General features: G+C 54.0%; 1 long non-coding RNA gene across 5 annotated transcripts; it reads left to right on the top strand.

Moving 5' to 3' along the window:
- Positions 1-374: 374 nt before the first annotated feature.
- On the top strand, positions 375-16816 carry LOC131512879 (uncharacterized). 5 transcript variants are annotated; one of them, XR_009262353.1, is made up of 4 exons: positions 377-607; positions 698-2950; positions 4432-6351; positions 16412-16816. It is a non-coding gene; the product is annotated as an uncharacterized LOC131512879 (long non-coding RNA). The 5 variants fall into 5 exon arrangements; XR_009262354.1 differs by lacking the exon at positions 16412-16816 and adding an exon at positions 15030-15540; XR_009262351.1 differs by lacking the exon at positions 16412-16816 and adding an exon at positions 10317-14639.
- Positions 16817-18313: the final 1497 nt, after the last annotated feature.

The raw sequence follows: 18313 nt of genomic DNA, 5'->3' as shown, positions 1-18313 counted from the left end.
TAAGCAGAGGGGCTTTCGCTGGAATCAGATGAGCCTGAGCCTCAGGGCTCTCCTCTGCACAGCCGAGAGGAGTGCGCAGGGCTTCTGGGAGCCACAGAGTGTTGTAGACAGGGAGAGAAGGCTGTGAGGTATTCTGTAGAGGCTGTGTTTAGACAACAGGTTTGAGCAATGGGAACTGATCAAGGCAAAAGGGTCTACAGGGACGGACTGACTGAATACAGACCGGCCCATTTCACAATATCCACAAGTCCTATGGGTTACTTACAACGGGGCACAGTTATCAAAAAAGGGAAGATTCCAAGACTTCCTCACCTTCCTGTTTTAAAAACAGCCCCACCCACTGCCTCCGTAAGGACAGTTCCTCCTCTGCTGTCCTGCCCCCTGCTCCCTGGCCAAGCGTTCTAGAAACTTCTGCCTCCTTTGTTGTGCCTGGGGAGAATCCTTTCACACACACTACCTCCCTGCCTGCCCCCCAAGCCACTGGCTCCCACCTGATCATCACCCCACATTTGGGGGCCCCCGTCTGATCCACACTTTCCAGGTGGGTGTTTCTCCGAGTTGCCTGAACAGACTGCAGAGGGAAGGCATCTGACGTTCCACAGCTCCAGTAACTTCTTGTGATTTGTCTGCATTCTGAATATGCATGCACATTTGCACCTCATTTTTATTTAATCATTTTGTATTCTTTTCCTTAAAGGGCACCTCCAGTTTGTAGAAAGTTGAGTCCTACGAAGCCTGGGCGTGGGCCCTCAGTTCAGCCACCAGTGTCCCTCTAAGAAGAGGGGAACTGGGCGCAGACATGAGGGAGAAGGCCGTGTGAAGGCGGAGGCGGGGACCGGGTGACACATCTCCAAGCCAACGAGCGCCAAGGATTGCCAGCAAATACCAGAAGCTGGGAGAGGCCTGGATTCGCCCTCAGAGCCACCAGAACCAACCCTGCAGGTGGCCGCCTGGATTTCTGGCCTCCGGAACTGAGCGAGCGTACATTTCTGTGACTTTTAATCCCCCAGCTTGTGGTGCTAGGCCTCGAACGCCTTTTTGGTGGGGGGGGGGGGGGGGGGGGGGGGAAGGATGGCTCTATAGAAATGAAATCAAATCCCAGCTTTTAGGGGAAATGATTTAGACTGCGCAGCTGGCCGCTGGGGTTGATAGTTTTGACTCTCACCCCGCGGTTGTAAACAGCGATCAGCGGGCTTTTTGCTACTGATTATGCAACAGTCCCAGTCGGGAGGAGGGGGAAGGCTAAGATCCCGTCAACGCAGCCTCCAGCCCCTCGCGCTTCGGCTGCTCCAGGAGCCCCGATGATGGAAAACTCTGTTGTTGTTGTTGTTTTCTTTTCAATCGCAGTGGCCTGGATTGCTCACCGTCTCTTAGACAGTGTGTCAAGTGGAGACCAACATGTTGCCTCACAAAGTCCTTAGGAGCCCTGCGCAGAGCCTCGTGAGTCACTCCAGGGTTTTTGGAGATGAATGGCCGGTGAGCCGGCTTCTCAGGAAGATTAGCCACAAGTCGTGGCTGCGCTTGCCGGGCCGGCCGGTGCAGAACTGACTCACGTGGACCAGGAAGCAGGCAGACAGCCTGACAACAGCTCGGAAGGCCCCGGGCCCGCTGTCTTCCCATGTGCGGGGCGGGGGGCGGGGGAGGGGGGTGCGTCTCCCCATTTGGTCATTTCTGTTTGTTGTTGAATAAGGTGGACACTATTTCAATGGGGACATTTTATACATAGGTATATATCAGTGCATATGCTCATCTCTCTGTCCCTTTCCCCCTCTCTATACACACACACACACACACACACACACACACACACAGTATGTAGCTATACGTTGCATACACTATAGATACAGTATAATGAGTGGGAAGAAACTGATGGTTTTCAGATTTTTAAAGCCGGAGAGACTTCTTTATGGTGAAATATTGGCATACGGAGAATAATGTGCAAAGAACCAAAAAAGCAGGGCTCCGTGAAGGATCCCAAAGTAAGGTAAAGCCTCCGTGACCCTCCCACAGCAGCTCCTGCGGGAATCCTTCCCCAGGGCCTTGAGAAAAAGAAACACTTCCTATTGAGGGAGGTGTGCTTAGGTGGTAATTATGGCCAGGAAGTCGTTACAGCCACAGATGGGTGGTGGAAAGCAGGAAAGTTGGGGGGGGGTACTCAGGGGGGGAGGGGCTCAGGCAGCCAGGACCTTGCCAGCCCCCAGAATTGCCCCTGTGCCCCCCGCCCCAGATGTCTCCATGGCGTTCTGGCCAGCAGTGCTGTGTCCCCGTTCATGGCTACAGAGTATTGCCATGTATGAAAGCACCACAACGTATCTGTTCCGTGAATGCCCTTCTGGGTTGTTTGAAGTTTGGCTCTGTTACAAATAGATGGCCGTGAACGTCAATGCCTTCTCTCCACCCCAGCGAGGGTGCACTGTCTACCCAATTTCCAGCCCTGCCTACCAGACCTTTTCCTCCCCAGAAGGCATATGCCTGATGCAATTCATAGGGATCAGCCTATGATCTCAGGGTCCATAAAGGGCCCGGTCTTTGCTTGGGCAGTTTCTTATCTGGATGACCAACCCCAACTTCCCCTCCTTTTCTCCTCCAGATCTTGCGAATCCTCTTACCCTGCCATACCCCACATCCTCCAGGAAGCCTTCCAAGGTTGCCCCAACCCTGTGCCTCCTCTGTCCTGTGCTCTCAGTGCCCTGAGATCCGTATCTTGACTCCCAGTCCCCACTCTGTGTGTGGTAGAACGGGTATGTGAATGCCTCAAGCTTTCTGGACGGCACTTTGTTCCCTTTCTCTCAAAGATAAATATGCTCACACTCCCTGGGTGGGCACTCCCGTTCCTGGAAACTGTCCTCCAGAAATGCTACCCAGAGTGCTTCAAGATGAATGGACCAGAATGTTCGTTCCAGTGCTGACCAGAAGCACACAGCACTGCAAGTCGTCTAAACGTCTATGGGTAAGAGAACAGTGGCACATGCGTCCGATAGAATATTCCGCAGCCATTACAGATCTGACGAAAAGATGTGCAGGGAATATAGTTAATGGGAAAGCCAGTTGTGGTACGTGTTTCATGCCCCACAACCTGGGAGGACACATGTTGGCTGTGTTCACTTTGCCTTCAGAAAGTAGGGTTGGCAGGTGGGGGACCTCCCACTGCTTCCTCTATGGGGTCTGTGTTGTTCCAACTGTCTGGTAAGCCTGAAGTTGCTTTTGTAATTAAAAAAATAGTAATAATATATTAAAAATGTTTTTATTTATTTTTGAGAGAGAGAGAGAGAGAGAGAGACAGCACAATCTTGGGAGGGACAGAGACAGAGGGGGACAGAGGATCTGAAAGGGTCTCTGAGCTGTCAACACAGAGCTCAACACAGGACTTGAACTCACAAACCATGAGATTGGGACCTGAGCCGAAGTCAGAGGCTCAACCGACTGAAGGCAACCAGGTATCCCCCCCATAATACATTTTTAAATGAAGATATAAAACTGTCAAAACTCGTAGAATGTACACCAAGAGTGAACCCTAATGTAAACTATGGACCGTAGTTAATAATAACATATCAAAATTGATTCATCAATTGCAACAAAGAGACCTCACTAATGAAGATGTTAGTAATGGGGGACACTGTGCCCCGGGGTATATAGGAATTCTATACATCTATGTGATTTCTCTGTAAACCTAAAACTTCTAAAATATAGTTTCTTGGGGCCCCTGGGTGGCTCAGTCAGCTGAGTGTCCGACTTCAGCTCAGGTCCTGATCTCGTGGTTTGTGGGTTCGAGCCCCGCATTGGGCTCTGCGCTGACAGCCCAGAGCCTGGAGCCTGCTTCGGATTCTGTGTCCCCCTCTCTCTCCCTGCCTCTCCCCTACTTGTTCTCTTTCTCTCTCTCTCAAAAGTAAATAAAATGTAAAAAAAATTTTTTAATTAAAAAAATAAAATATAGTTTCTTTCAGAAAGAAAGAAATAAGGGAAAGAAGGAAAGGAAGGGAGGGAGGAAAGAAGGAGGTGAAGAAAGAAAGAAAGAAAGAAAGAAAGAAAGAAAGAAAGAAAAGAAAGGAAGGAAAGGGAAGCAGGGAGGGAAGGAAAGGAAAGAAAGAGAGAAAGAATGAAAAGAAAGAAAGGAAGGAAGGAAGGAAAGGGAAGGAGGGAGGGAAGGAAAGGAAATAAAGAGAAAGAAAGAAAGAAAGAAAGAAAGAGAAAGAAAGAAAGAAAGGAAGGAAAGGGAGGGAGGGAGGGAAGGAAGGAAGGAAAGAAAGAAAGAAAGAAAGAAAGAAAGAAAGAAAGAAAGAAAGAAAGAAAGAAAGAAAAAAGAAAAAAAGAAAGGAAGAAAGAAAGAAAGAAAGAAAGAAAGAAAGAAAGAAAGAAAGAAAGAAAGAAAACAATTAGTGGATACTTGGAATAGAGCTGGGATTGACAAGCTTTTTTTCTGTTTGGGGCCAGACAGTGAGTAATTTGGGCTTTGGAAGTCACGGCTACTCAGATTTGCTATCGTCCTGCAAAAGCAGCCAGGGGCAATACGTGAGTGAGTGAGCAAGCCAGCCGCTGTGTTCCAATAAAACTTTATTCACAAAAGCGGGCAGCAGGCCGGAGCTGGAGCCTGCGGCCCCCAGCGCGGAAACAGAAAAGGGTCCTCACGGTGGGAGGAGGAGGAGGAGGTTGAGGGGCTGCCCACTCACCCCGGACAGGCGGAAAACCCAGGTTCTTTGCCGTCCCATGCGGCCCTCCCCAGAATCGGAATGGATTCCAAAGACTGATTTCGTGTCAGTTCAGTTTCGCGCGGCCTGACCCCGAAGAGCAGAGGGTCACTGGTAGCTGGAGACACGGGGAGAGCCGGGGCTGGCCATCCAGCTGGAAGAGCTTCTCCGACGACGGCCTGCCTGCTTCCTCAGCTCCGGGGCTCCTGCACACGCAGCCCCACGGCCCCCACGCACCCCTGCCTCTGCACCTACTGTCTTTCTCCGAGAAGCTCGCAAGCGCGGTTGCCAAGGTCAGCTCAAAGACCTAGCGCTCTCACTTCCCAAGAAAGATGACAAAGGGAAATCACGCGACGTTCTTTCGGCAAGTTGTGAGGTTGTGGTGGGCAGAGAGGAGAACGGTGGCCGTGCTCACCCCGAGCCATGAGGCCCTGCCCTGGAGTGGGACGGCGAATGGACAGACACGGCCATGCAGGGAATTTGTCCCCTCTGGCCAGAAGGGCCCGATGCGCTGGAGGTGCAGCCGCTGACCCCGCGTCGTGCCTTCGGCAGCCCTGTGAGTTAGGATAAGAGTCCCATTTTGCGGATGGAGGCACATGAGGCTCCAAGCAACTTTTCGAGAAACGATACCTTTAAAACGGCCGAAGGCTGAGGGGCGCCTGGGTGGCTCAGTCGGTTAAGCGTCCAACTTGGGCTCTGGTTACAGTCTCACGGTTCGTGAGAGCCTGCATCGGGCTCTGGGCTGACAGTGGGGAGCTTGCTTGGGATTCTCTCTCTCCCTCTCTCTCCTTCTCTCTCTCTGCCCTTCCCCTGCATGCTCTCTCTCCCTAAATAAATAAATAAGCTTTAAAATAAAATACAACAACGGAATACAACGAAACTGCTGAAGGCTGGAGCTGACCCAATCCACGGCCCCCACGTTTCACCACCTTGAGCCCCAAGCCCTGCGAGACCCTGTCGGGCATCACGTTACATCAACCTCAGGAAGGTGCGTTTGCAGTTTCGTCAGACTCAGGCAGTGACACTGGTCGATGTTTCCAGGTTATATTCTGGGGCGGGGGCTTTGGCAAAGCTCCCAGGTGACAGGAGCCAAGTCTGCCCGTCCCCGTCGCCTTCTTCTTCCTCTCCTGGTGCCTTTGCCCATGTCCACGTGTGTGTTACACCAGCCGTGACTTAGGATGTACGTGTGTGGGTCACCACCCCATGGGCGGGCCTGATTCAGCGCCACCGAGAGACAGCACTGAAGCTGCCCACGCCCGCCGGGCCATGAGGAAGACCAGAGAGGGCCTCTCCCCGGTCCCGACTCACATCCGACGTGCAGGGAAGGGCCGCTCCGGAGAGGGGCTGATGGTGGAAGGCTGACCATCACCTGTGCCCACCCAGCCCGCCATTGCTGTCTCTCGAATGGCCACCCTCTGAGAGCACTGGACCCGGTGCCGCAATGCCCGTCCCAACCAGGCAGCGTGGACGGCAGCCCCCGACACGGAGCGATCACTGCACCTGCGCTCGGCTCTCGTCCGCTGCGCAGAATGAACGTGTCTAGCACCTGCTTCTCTCGTCTCCACTCTGCCATCTGGGCGCTGGGTCGAACAGCATCCGCCCAGAACTCCTGTCCATCCAGAACCCAGGGACGTGTCCTTGATTGGAAAGTAGGGTGCTTGCAGAGGTAAGCAGTTAAATTCACATGAGGTCATAGAGCATCAAGGTCGGCCCTAACTCCAATATGGCTGGTTTCCTTATAAAAAGAGGAGAGAGGGCTGCCTGGGTGGTTCAGTCAGCGTCAGACTTTGGCTCAGGTCATGATCTCACGGTTCGTGGGTTCGAGCCCCGCATCGGGCTCTGTGCTGACAGCTCGGAGCCTGGAGCCTGCTTTGGATTCTGTGTCTCCCTCTCTCTCTGCCCCTCCCCCACCCATGCTCTGTCTCTCTCTGTCTCTCAAAAGTAAATAAATGTTAAAAAAATTTTTTTTTAAAAGAGGAGAAGACACACACACACACACACACACACACACACACAGAGGAAAGCCAGCCTTGTGACAGTGGAGGCATCATTCCAAGGGTGCATATTCAAGCCAAATTTCCCCAAAGGCTGCCAGAGCCTCCAGGAGCTGGGTGCCGCGGGAAGGGTCCTCCTGGACCCTCAGAGGGAGCATGGCCTTGCCCACGCCTCGATTTCAGAGCTCAAGCCTCTGCACGGTGAGAGAGGAAACTTCTGTGGATCAACCCCCCCCACCCCCCGCCCCGGCTAGATAAATGGACAGGGTCTCAGCCACGGTGGGAGCCTTTACCACCCCTGGGGAAAAAATCTGCTGACCCAGAAGGCCAGCCGGGTGTGTTCAGGAGAAACTCCTTCCCGGCTGCACCGGGGGCCGCAGCTTTCTGTCCCAGCTCCTGTGGCCCCCCCGCTGTCCTCACGGACTCCTGTGCTTCTTCTCTGTTGCTCCCGGAGAGAGCCCCGCGTGGGGGAGGTCTGGTTGCACTTAGGCATCCCTGTGTCACCAGCCCCTGGAATAACGCCCTGCGTGCACCATTAAAAATAAAAAACAGTTGTGCTTCCTTACCACACGAGGTAGAAAGATATGGGACGTTTTTCCCGTCTGTGCAAATTAACCTCATTCTTCCAGGGGGCTGCACCCTATCCCATTGTGCAGCTGTGCTGTAATTTATGCAATTCAACCTTTGCTGATAAACTTGCAGGCTGTTTTCAGACTGGGCTCTTACACACGTGTTGCAATAAATATCCAGCGTGCATATTTTCGTGTCCTTGGGTAGGTGGACACACTTCCGGAAGCTGGGTCGACGTGTGTGGAAGGCTCACCTGTTGTAGGACTTGGCCCCACTGCTCTCCTGGAGGCTTTGGCTGGCTTACATTCAAGCAAGCCCCACACCGTCAGCACAGAGCCCGATGTGGGCTTGAACTCAGGGATCATGACCCGAGCCAAAATCAAGAGTCGGATGCTTCGCCGATGGAGCCCCCCGATGCCCCCAAATCTTTATCTGCAAGGCTTTCGGCACACTGTCTTAGAACCAGGTTGGCCTTGGGGTGTCGTCTGGGTGTCGTGCTTTCTTTCTGATGTTCACGAGTGTACGTGTGTGCCCGTGTGTGTGTCCGTGTGCGTGCACATGTGCTTATATATTTTCATGTGTCGCGATGCATTCACATGATTGGGTCATCTGAGCGACCGCTTTAAATCGTCTGGCACCAAGGGGCTCCTGGGGGACTCAGTCCTCGAAGAGTCCAACTTCAGCTCATGTTACGTTCTTGGGGTTTGTGGATTCGATTGGAGCCCCGTGTCGGGCTTTGTGCTGACGGCTCAGAGCCTGGAGCCTGCTTCGGGTACTGTGTTTCCCTCTCTCTCTGCTCCTGCCCCGCCCCCCTCCCCCTGCCCCAAAGTAAATAACATTAAAAATTTTTTTTTAAATGCTATGTGAACATTTAAAAAAAATTGCCACCACACGACCTTGTTACCTACTTACACGGGTTTTATAATCATAATCATGCTGGCATCTGGTCCCAGTGAATGAATGAAGGCTTTCTAGCTTACTATGTAGAGCAAGCCCATGTCACCCGTGACGCAGAGGAGTCTGACGGCCGAGGGCTCGCCCTGGACTGTAGCATCCAAGACGGTCCTCCTTCGGAGGGGCAGGGAGATTGTAGGGGATTTCTCCTTGTAGAAACTGCAGCAGTCCATCAGCGGTAAGTACAGTAGGGAAAAAAACCCAACAACAACAAAAAAAACCCCACGGTGTAGACTTTCTCATTGCAAGTTAATTACATTTTGAGGTACTCTTATGCTTTTAGGATCGTCACAATAGGGGACTGGAAGTTAGATGGACTTCTTTGTTTAAAAAGAGAAGTAATTGTTTGGGGGCACCTGAGTGGCTCGGTTGGTTACACTCCTAATGCTTGGTTTCTGCTCAGGTTATGATCTCGCAGTTGGAGATTGGTCCCCACATCGGGCTCTGTGCTGACTGTGCAAAGCCTGCTTGGGATTCTCTCCCTCTCTCTCTGCCCCTCCCCTGCTCATGAGTGCATGCTCTCTCTCTCTCTCTCTCTCTCTCTCAAAAATAAATAAACTTTTTAAAATATATTTATTTATTTTTGAGAGGAAGAGAGAGAGAGCATGAATGGGGGAGGGGCAGAGACAGAAGGAGACACAGAATCCCAAGCAGGCTCCAGGCTCTGAGCCGTCAGCACAGAGTCCGACGCGGGGCTCGAACTCACAAACCGTGAGATCGTGACCTGAACCGAAGTCAGTCGCTTAACTGACTGAGCCACCCAGGGGCCCCATAAATAAATAAACTTACAAAAAAAAAAAAAGGAGAGAGAAGTGATGATTTTACCACACAAAACTCAAAAGAGGGATGGAGAGACCAGGGGCTAACAAGACCCTGCAATTATCCTGCCTGACCACAGAATGACTATAAAGGGAAACTGAGGCACGACACCAGGGCACACGGTTGGGGTGGGAAGTTACTGTCTGAGGCAGGAGGGCAGTGACTCGGGGGTCTCTGCCGTGGTGTGCAGGGGCCGCGGCAGGCTGTCCCCGAAGGCTGGGAGGCGGGGCCGCGTGGGACAGCCATTGGCCACGCCGCCCTGGGTGGACACGTGGATTGTTTCCCACCCGTCATGACCTTGAATAACATGAGAATTCCTAGAATTCTCCAGGCCCAGAAAATCCTCTCTCCTCACTGGGGAGCAGACCTCTGGACTCCTAATTCCATGCTCCTCCTAGAACTTACGCAGATTCAAGTGTATCGAGGACATCTCTTGTCTCTTCCCATAGGCCCCTGCCCGCGGCGAGGAGGGGTGGCCGGCCCGTGCGTGAGGCGCCCCCCGCTCCTCTGTGTCCCCTCTGAAGGCCCACGCCGCCTTCTCTTCCGTCACCTGGGGCGCTTTGTTCTCTGTTCGGTGAGGACCACAATACATGGAGTTGGTATTCTCGGGCTAGACCGACCGATTCTAGTTCCTGCCAGAAGCCCGTGTGCCGCCGCTGGGGTGGACGCAAGTCGTAGGGAGAGCTGGCCATTTCCGTCAGAACTACAGATGCCTGTGCATCTTTTTTTTTTTTTTTTAATATTTATTTTTGGGAGGGAGAGTGACAGAGACAGAGCGGGAGCGGGGGAGAGGCAGAGACAAGAGAGGGGGTCACAGAATCCGAAGCGGGCTCCAGGTTCCGAGCTGTCAGCCCAGAGCCCGATGCGGGGCTCGAACCCACAAACTGTGAGATCATGACCTGAGCCGAAGTCGGACGCTCAACCGACCGAGCCCCCCAGGCGCCCCTCTGCTTGAGCATCTTTGAGCCAATCCTCTGACTGCTGGAATGTACCCCACCCCCCACCTCTGCTTGCCTGTGTGCAAAGTGTTACCATGTACCAGATTATTCGACGCAGGGTTTTTAATAAGGATGAAAGGTTGGAAAAAAGCCAACTATCCGTTAACGGAAGAGCGAGTAAATGCATTTGCAGAATTTCTCTGCTGTGGACTATGGCTTATCTGTAAAAAAATAAAATAAAATGAAATAAGGAGGGGGTCTCCAGGTATGACAGGCAGAATAATGGTCCCCACTGTCCTCGTCCTGATCCCTGGAAACTGTGTGTTCCTCAGACAAGGACCTGGGTTCTCCCACAGGCCTTCCAGAAGCAACCGGTCCTGCCAGCATACTGATGTCAGCCCAGTGAACCCCCTGATGGACTTCTGACCTCCCGAACTGTGAAGTAATAACTTTGTGTCGTTTTAAGCCACTAAGCTTGTGGTCATTTGTTACAGCAGCAACAGGCAACAAATACATGCAGGAAGGAAACACTGAGACATTGTTGGGGGAAAGAAAGAAAAGAAGGGAGGGAAGAGAGGAGGAGAGAGAGACAGAGGAGGCGGGAGGGGGAGGAAGGGGCAGAGGGAGGGGAGGGAGAGACACAGCAGGTGGAGTTCTGGCAGAGACAGGATGGGAGGCAGGGCACCCCCAGACCGATTCTGGATCGTTTATTGAATTTCTCTCCCTGACCGGAGCTGGTAACTTAACCTCTCTGTGCCTGGGCTCTTCAGTAAAACGGAGTCAATAATTTATTTACCACCTGACTCTGTCGCACAGGCTAAATTAGTCACACACGAAAGTACTTAGAGCCGGGCCTGGCATAGAAAAGCACTCCATAAATGTTAGCGGGCACCACAATAGCTCGCTCTCTGCCCTGCGCAAAGACCGGGAGAGGAGCGTCCGTTTTTTGTTTGCTTCCGTTTCCCTAAAGAAACACGTGAAGGGTATCTTGGAAACCCCTCCATGGTTATCTGAGGAAGGAGGGCCGATGGAGGGGAGCCGAAGGGACTTTTCAGTGTGTGTAAAACACGCGGTGAAGATACGCATGTGTATTTTCTAATATATGGGTGTGTTTGAATATATATTTAAGCCATGTGAATGTGTTACCTCTGCAAACACACACACACACACACACACACACACACACACACAGATAAACGTGTGTACCTTTGATGCCTGCTAGAATTTCTCCTGGGGAAGGAGGCCGGCCCCTGGGGGATCTTGCAGGCATTCTGTGGGTGACGAGCCCCTCCTGGCTCCGGTCCGTCCTGCCCTGGGTCCCAGGGGAGCGTGAGCTCAAGCAGCCGTCGGGTGTAGGAATTAGCTCCCCGCAGACACCTGGAACCTGCCCTCTAAGGGGTTTCTGCTCTCACTTTATAACTGTAGCAGAAGTGTCCTGATTCGTATACTGTGGCCCAAAATCCTTTGAGGCAGATGACAGACCTTCTACTTTAAATAATAAATAAATGTGCCATTGCTAACAACAGGTTTTATTTCTTGAGCTGCTATTAACTGCCAGACGGTGTGAGCCTTTACGCTTACCCTCTGCAGTTGTGCTGACAACCCGGACTTTGAGATTCTTGTGCCCATTTGGCAGAGGGGGAAACTGAGGCCCGGCTAAGCTCAGTCGCGGCCCTGAGTTGCACAGCTAGTTAGCAGAGAGCTGGGATTCGAGGCACGGTCGGGGCCTGGCTGGAGGGGGCGCCTGCCTCCCGACACCCGCCACCTGGACCCCCGCCGAGGCTCCGCCCTGCCCCTCCCCGCCCCACCCTGCTCTGAGAGAAGGCGACTGCACTTCTGCACTCTTCCTTCCTCACCCACAGACAGCTGCTTGTGAAGATCGCCAGAATGTCCTTGCTCATAAGCCGCATGTCATTTCCTGGTCCTGCGCTAACACTTGGAGAGAAAGAGCTTTGTCAGGTGTCTCAGCTTCCTCCTGCCTCTGTAACAAAGAACCACACGCTCAGCGGCCTATAACACACGCATCTCTCATCGCACGCTTCTGGAGGCCGGGAGTCTGCCGCGGGCCTCCCTGGGCTAAGGCCAAGGCCCGGTTCCTCCCGGAGGCTCTGAGGGAGCATCTGCTTCCTTGCCTTTTCCAGCTTCTAGGGGCCGCCCGCACCCCTCGGCTCATAGCCTCTTTCTCCTCCTTCACAGCCAGCTGTGTCGGGTCAGGACCTCGCACTGTGAAGGCCCCTTGTGACTTGGGGCCCCGCTGGGACAAAACAGGATCATCTCCCTGTGTTAGGGTCGGTCGCTTAGCGATCTCACATCTGCCTACAACTTGAACTCTCCTCTGCTGTGTGATGCAGCCTCTTTACAGGTTACGGGGACTGGCGCGTGGGCTCTTTGGGGTCATTGCTCCCTTGGGGACTGGAAGAAACCCCTCCGGGTCTCTGTTGTCCCCTGCCGGGACGGCTTCTCCATTCCCTGTGTTCCCTGCCTCGCCCTGTCTCCTCTGCCCCGGCAGAGGCTCACACGGGTGCCCTCCCGCCTGCCCGGCCCCGGGCAGCTCCCTGATGCTTATCCTTCCCGGCTCCTGCCGAAGCCCCTGGTGCCGTTCCCTGCTCGTTGTCTCTCTTGCTGGACCACGTGCTCCAGGGGCGACGGCCACGTCCAGCACAGGCAGTGACCCATCCAGCCCTGAGCAGGGCCCCCTGGTCTGCGAAGCCCAGGCCAGACCTCACGTTCACACAGCACATCCGAAGTGTCACCTACTAGCTTGTGTCCAGCCCATCGGGCCGGCTCAGCTACGTCCGACCACAGAGGCCGGGTACCTTTTCACGACTCCTCCCCCTCCTGCACCTGCTGGCCTGCTTCTGCTTCAACTGGGACTCCGTCTTCCTGGGATCCACTTCATCTCCTGCCTTTTCCCCCCTTACGCTGTTTACTCGTGAGATCAGAGCTAGGAGCGACAAAGTCTTAAACACACTAATACACTTTGTTTCAAACGAGCTGAAGGAATAGTTTTGTTCTAGAGGATCCCATCCCTGTTACTTGTCTCTTTGAGGATCTTATATATAACCCCACAGTTCGATCATTCCCCTTAATTCTTTTTTTTTCCCCCATTGCCTTACACTTTCTCACAAGGCAAAATTTATTACGACCATCCTCCCCAAGATAAGTCTGTCCATCCCTCAGGAAGAAAAGGAAATTTAATAGCCATAGCAAAGGACAAGAGTCCTGCTCCGGCCAGAGCTGTGGAGCCCTCTCCCATGTACGGGTGGGTGCCTTGTTCCTTTCCCTTTCCCACAGAAACATCTTTCGAGTTGTGGGTTTCTATAAACGTTTACTTCTATTTTCTAGTGTGGCACTATTCAGACTGCAATACAGGCTTTGGAACATTTTCCAGAATGCCCAAGGGTAGTCTTTTCAAGGCACGTTTAAGGAAACGTATGATGCGGGGGCGCCTGGGGGGCTCAGTCGGTTGAATGTCTGTTCTTGGTCTCGGCTCAGGTCATGATCACATGGTTCGTGGGTTGGAGCCCTGCATCGGGCTCTGCGCTGACAGTGCGGAGCCTGCTTGAGATTCTCTCTCTCCCTCTCTCTCCCCCAGTGGCACTGTCTCTGTCTCTCTCAAATAAACTTGAAAAAAAAAGAAAAAGAAAATGTATAATGCCACATTCTATTCAGATCTTTTATTCAAGTAGTACATCCCCTTTTTCTAAACTTTTAGTTCTCTGTGTTTATAAAAATGTATTCTGTACATATCAAGTAGTCTATTTAACATATGTTCATAGGGGCGCCTGGGTGGCTCAGTCGCTTGAGCGTCCGACTTCGGCTCAGGTCACGATCTCGCGGTCCGCGGGTTCGAGCCCCGCGTCGGGCTCTGTGCTGACGGCTCGGAGCCCGGAGCCTGCTTGGGATTCTGTGCCTCCCTCTTTCTCTGCCCCTCCCCCGCTCATGCTCTGTGTCTCAAAAATAAATAAACATCAAGTAATAAAAAAATGAAAAAGAAACATGTGCATCAGCTATTTAAGTAGAACCTAGAATATCGTATCCACAAACGCATGTGGAAGCAATGAGCGCTTCGATGCCCGTGGCAGACCCTGGTGATAGGCTAACCGGCTGTCCACGTTCCTCCATACGTGATCAGGGCAAAGCAGATTAAAACCGTCACCCAGAGGCCACTGCGTACCTACCAGCATGGCCCAAATCCAGAACACGGGCAACACCAAACGCCGGCAAGGATAGGGAGCCGCAGGAGCGCTCACTCGCTGCTGGGGGAACGCAGAACGGCGGAGTCACCTTGGAGGCCGCCTTGGTGGCTTCTCACAGAACTAAGCACACTCCTACCATACGATGCAGCAGCCGAAGGGGCTGAACACTTAGGTCCCCGTGACAACCCGCCCGCGGTGTTTATAGCGGATTTACGCATAGTCGCCGAAACTCGGAAGTGAGTAAGCTACCCTTCCAGTGGGCCAACGGATAAACCAGCTGGGGTCCATGCAGTTAATGGGGTAGCATTCAGTGCCGAAAGGAAACGAGCTCTGAAGTCGTGAAAAGGCAAGGAGGCACCTACACGCATCTCACTAAGGGAAAGAAGCCAATCTGAAAGGACGGCCTACTGTATGGTTCCGCCCAAAGGGCATTATGGGAAAGGCCAAACTGTGGAGACAGTCCAGAGATCAGGGGCTGCCAGGGGCTGAGGGTGGGGAAGATCAGGGGGCAGAACACAGTTTTCAGGCAGTAAGACCCTCGATATGATACCCTAGTGGGGGATACCTGTCGTCGTACGCCCATACAAACCCATAGAACACACGGCACGGAGAGGGAGCCGAGATATAAACTATGGACTCTGGGTGGTTATGACGTGTCAACGTAGGGTTATCCTTGGTGAAAACTGTACCATTGAGCGCGTGATGTTGACAGTAAGGGGTCTATGAAGCGTGGGGGCAGGGGGTACATGGAAAATTCCTACATCTTCCTCTCAGTTTTATTATAAACCCAAAACTGCTCTAGAAAATAAAACCTTAGGGGTGCCTGGGTGGCTCAGTTGCTTAAACGTCCCACTCTTGGTTTCGCCTCAGGTCATGATCTCGCAGTTCGTGAGTTCAAGCCCCACGTCAGGCTGTGCGCTGACCCTGAGGAGCCTGCCTGGGATTCTCCCTCTCTCTTTCTCTCAAAATAAATAAGCTTAAAAAATAAGTAAATAAAATCTTTAAAACATTCCATTCCCAAGGATGCTGTCTCTCTCTCTCTCTCATGTACCAGCCACAGAGCAGGAAAGTGTCACCTCTGAGGCTCCGTTTCCCACATGTCTTTGGGGCGAGGCTCAAGTCTTCACCCGGCCAGAGGCTCAGATCGACTCACTGTCCACCCTTGGATGAAGCACGTCGCCCGGGGTGTGGGGACCCGGTGCATTTGGCGGATGGGTGGTTGAATGAGTAACAAGCAGGCACCGGCTGATTTAGGACGGGCGACGGGAGGGGGCCGGGAGCGTGCGTTCTGTGACCTCGTGGGAAGGCGTGGGTCCTCTCAGAGCATCCAGGCTGCAGGCTGGGACACGGTTCGCACCTGGACATCTGGAGCCTCCCCCATGAGATCGGCATTTCGTCCTGGGCGCCTCTGGCTGTCCTCACGGCCCCTCTACCGAGCACTGCAGGGGAGGGAGCGAGCTGGGATGCCCGGGCTTGTTCCCAGGCCTGAGCTGCAGCGAGCTTCCCACACTGCGCTCCAGGACCCAGATCAAAGCCCCGGCCAGGCCCTTCGGCTAGGGTTGCTGGAGGCGGGCACACATGCCTGTGAGTCTTGGCAGCGAGGCTCCCTGGCAGAGGGCAGGATAGGAATCTGCGAGGCCCTGCCTTTGTTTGAAGGACGACGCATTCTGAAACCCAGAGGCATGGGTGCCCTCCTAGAGGCTGAGGGCTGGCCCGGCTGGATGGCCCGGGTGCGGAGGCCACGTCGGGGGCCGTGAAGGGTGCGGAGCCCCTGCTGTCATTTCTGCCCCATGCCCCCAGTTCCCCCCTGCCTGTGCCCGGTGTGTGGGGTCCCATCGCTCAGACAGAAAACTTCTGCCGTGACGGGAGGACTAGGATTCCAGCAACAGAATTCAGGGCGTTCAGTGGGGACTGGTTTTGCTAAAAAATAAAAGAAAACATCTCGTTCATGCTTGCAGTCCTCAAGATGAGGGCAGGGAACATTCACATCACCTTCCCGGATATGCAAGAATACACAGCAGGTGTTTGCAAAGGGACAAGAGGTGGGCTTCCAGATTTCTACTGCTTCCCTGCCCCCATTTCCCGGGTAGGGGTGCTTCCTTGTGTCCAGCACCCCGCGTTTCTGGGTCTGTGTAAGCGGAGGCGGCCGCGAGGCAGCTGGGTCACCGCCGGCTGAGCCTACGGTCAAGGCAAAGGAGAGAGCTCCCTCGTCTGGAAGTTACAGCCCTGAACCCAGGTTCTGTCTTGCTCAGGTCCAGCCGGGGTCCAGCCAAAAGGAATCACAGACAGACCCTTCCCCTCCTCACCCGAGGCGAGCGGACTTCGGTGCAGAGAATTGACTGGTCTGTGCGCGACAGGTGTGATGGAGCTCCAGACGCTGGGCTGCCTCCGTAGTCCCCGGGGGCTGATGATGCCGGTGCGGCACCAGAGGACTGTCTCTCTAGCCGGTGGCCTGCCGTGCTTCCCACCTCCCACCGAGACCCTCGTGCACCAGGCCCGGATGCGCCTCGGCCGGCCGGCAGCCCAGTGCAAGAGTTTGCTGTCTCTGCCTATCCAACCACGGTGCTCGTTGGATGATGCAAGCATTTTACAGCACTCCCCCTTCTCATAAAAATTAGAGGCAATTGAACAATCAAGGTGATGTAAAACACGGTGCAATAAACTGCATGTCTTATAGACGTAGCCCACGCGAGGCCAAGTGGGAGGTGTCGGGCAGGAGGAAGCGCATCCCATACCCTCGAGAGGAGGCTCCCTGGACCCCAGCGGGGGCGGCTCTGAGGGGAGGGAAAGCCCGAATGGGACAAGAGGTGCGGGGCGAGTCAAATGTGTCCCAGTCGATCGTTCCTAAAGGCGGGCAGGGATTTTATTGTTTTTTTAACTCTCTGGACCTGGGGTCTGACATTTGCACCTTCGTGCCCAGGGGATACATTCCTCATGGGGGTGGGGGCTACCCGCCCCCCTCCACCCCGTTCCCACCAGCTGAGCCTCGGGGGGGTCCCCATAAACCCTGCCGGGAACTGCCAGGAGAGGAGGGCCTCTTCCAAAGCCAGCATGTGCAGTACTGACTTGATCAATGCAAAGCACCAAAACAAAATAAAAGTGACAAAAAGTAAGCAGACAACCCCCAGAGACGCTTCTGAGGTGTCCCAGCAGAGGAAAAGGAGCGGTTGTGGTCCTCGGCCTCTCTCCCCGCTGGCCAGCTTCTGGAGATGCGGTGCGACTCTTAGACCTTCGTCCTTGAAGAGTCGCATGCACACAATTTACTAACGTCTGATTTATAATCTATCACACGTACCTTCATTCTCCCAAACGCATGACCCCGGGCTGGTGGCTTCTCCCTGCTCCCGGCTTCCCTCTCCTTTCAAATCCGCTGGGGTCTTTCCATGACGGCTCCCCAGTGTGTTCCTAGTATTTGACCGTGGCTCTATTCATGTCGAAACAGAGAATCAGCCCTTTTTAGAAAATGGGTTTGAAACATCTCCAGCCCCCGAGATCCCTCCAGGCCAGCAACGGTGCCCTCCAAAAAAAAATAAAAGATCACGCGCACAGGTCCGGGGGGGGGAGGGGGGGGGCCGCACCAACCATGTTTTCTCTGGGAGAGTGGGGGAGCAGGTGCTTGTGCCACGCTGCCCCCTGCTGGCCAGACAGTGCCAAGTCCCACCCCCCCACTTTTGCCCCGACCCCTCTGCCTCCTACCAGCTCTGCAGCTGCTGTAAAGGAAATGTCTTTTGTAGCAGGCAAGGGTGGGGTGCAATCACAGGGGGGCTTCGACACCTCCCCAGGTCTCCGGCCAGCCCATGAGCTTGCACAGGCTGTAAACGGAACCTGTTCTGGCCTCAACATCGCCGGGGCCGCCTGCGGCCCGTCAAGGGCTACCTTGTGCTCAGGGCCGGCCGGCCGGGGTCCTAGAAAGCCTGAATCCGGCCAGCCCTTGTCCTTCAAGAACTCACGGATGACTCTGCAGGCTTCCAGGCACCAAGCGCCCACACAGATCTGCTGCTACCCGTTACGGGAGGCTGGAGGACAGAGAGCCAAACACAGCTCGTTCCCCCCACCCCCAGGTTGTCCACCCAAAGGCTGAGTAGACCGTTGATGCCACCATAAATCAGAGTGAGTGGAAAAGGGTGGGGGAATGGGCATTTCGTTCCTTGGCA

The sequence above is a fragment of the Neofelis nebulosa genome, chromosome 5 (assembly GCF_028018385.1).
Source record: "Neofelis nebulosa isolate mNeoNeb1 chromosome 5, mNeoNeb1.pri, whole genome shotgun sequence".
Taxonomy (NCBI): Eukaryota; Metazoa; Chordata; class Mammalia; order Carnivora; family Felidae; genus Neofelis; species Neofelis nebulosa.
This window is presented reverse-complemented; position numbering and strand designations above follow the sequence as displayed.